Source organism: Chenopodium quinoa, unplaced genomic scaffold (assembly GCF_001683475.1).
Source record: "Chenopodium quinoa cultivar QQ74 unplaced genomic scaffold, ASM168347v1, whole genome shotgun sequence".
NCBI classification, from domain to species: Eukaryota; Viridiplantae; Streptophyta; class Magnoliopsida; order Caryophyllales; family Amaranthaceae; genus Chenopodium; species Chenopodium quinoa.
This window is the reverse complement of record NW_018744874.1, coordinates 2,816,242-2,817,937: the sequence shown is the minus strand read 5'-3', so window position 1 is coordinate 2,817,937 and position 1,696 is coordinate 2,816,242. Positions and strand designations below refer to the sequence as shown.

At 31.7% G+C, this 1,696-nt stretch overlaps 1 non-coding gene across 1 annotated transcript; it reads left to right on the top strand.

Annotated features, from left to right (window-relative positions):
- The first annotated feature begins 365 nt into the window (after positions 1–365).
- On the top strand, positions 366–447 carry TRNAS-UGA. The gene has a single exon. It is a non-coding gene; the product is annotated as a tRNA-Ser (tRNA).
- The last annotated feature ends 1,249 nt before the right edge of the window (positions 448–1,696 follow it).

Below are 1,696 nucleotides of genomic sequence, written 5' to 3'. Positions count from 1 at the left end.
TGAATCTTCTTTTAATTCGTTTGTAATATCTCATGTTAAACGGACGGGGAATACCTTAGCTCATCTAGTGATAAGGTGGGACTCTTAAGGTTGTAAGGAATTTGTATGTTTTGGATTGTTTTTCCAAAAAAAAAAAAAAAAACTTTGGTGGAACTTGATTTTATATACTCAATATATATTTGTCGGTTTTCATTCAAAAGAATTACTTGTAAATGATAAACTAAGGATCATGTCAGGTTGTCAAGGATTAACCTTGTTTGATAATGTCACATTCCAAGATAATTAGCTAAGCTAAACCAGAGAGATTAAAATAGGTATAATGTTGGACAATTTATAAAATTACAATTGTGAATCCGCAGCAAAAAGTCGGTATGTCCGAGTGGTTAAGGAGACAGACTTGAAATCTGTTGGGTTTCGTCCGCGCAGGTTCGAATCCTGCTGCCGACGTTTTGTGTTTTTTTTTTCCCCTTTTTACTTCTTTCTTCTTTCTCCTAACATGATAATAGTCATATTTCAGCTTACGTGTTCACGGCAGTATTAAATTAAGGAGTAACTTTTGGTTTTCAATGCAATTTTTTAATTTAAATCTTGAACTACACATCTCAAAAATTATAATTTTGACATGATTATATTTTAAAAAATAGTAATACGAAGTCATTTAATATCAGTGATAAATCTGTCTTCGCATGTTTTATAATCTTTTCTTTACCGTTTATGTTATATCGAAACATTTATCAAGTGTTTGTTTAGTTTTTTGTAGGATTTTCAATCGATTTATCGGAGTTAAGCTCCGACTACATTTGGATTCAACTCAGGTTGTACCCATGGCTTATGGTGAGTGAATCTTCTAACAACAGTTTCTGTATATGGTGAGGTTCAAAATAGGTTACTCCAAATTTTTATGAGAAATATGACTTCCCACAATACATAGGATCGATATTAACCATAATATAATACTCATATAATCATGTTAGCCAAACAAACGCATTCCTTTTTTTTAACCCCTATTTGGGTTGAGAAAATAAACAGTACTCTGTACTTTGTAAATCGTAATGCAATACTATATCACATTCACATGTTCCCATGTTAAAAAGTAAAATAGCCCATAAATCCATTTACCAGTTTTCACAAGAAAGAGCAAACATTTTAGCCTACTAGTCCAAGTTGACAGTTTGGGCTCATTAACTTCCAAATATATACTATTTCCTCTCTCTAAACCCAACAACTACCACATTTCTATGTTTAGTCTATAATCCTTTCATAGACCATAAAAACCTTTTCATTTTTATCAACAAGCGATTTTGAGCTTCTACATGTGGTAGATTACTGTATAAAAATGAGAATGTAATGGAATAATTTTAGAAAAGATGCTGGTTCAAATTTTGTAAGTAGATCCGGTAAAATAAACCCAACCAAAATGATCTATCAGTTCACTTTCTAATTTCCTTCTCTCAAAAAATTCATTTCAACTTAATTCATTTCAGTTCATCCCCAATCAGTTCAGTTTAGTTGTTTTCTATAAATCGGAATAGGCTCTTACTTGATACAGCACAATTTTTACTAGTCTACCATCACATCATGTAATTCACCAAAAGGCAACCCATTTGCCCAAAAACAACCCGGTAGTAAACAATTTCAAAGCATTCACTGATCTCTATTATAGTATTATCAACATTCACGTCATTTGTTGCTTACA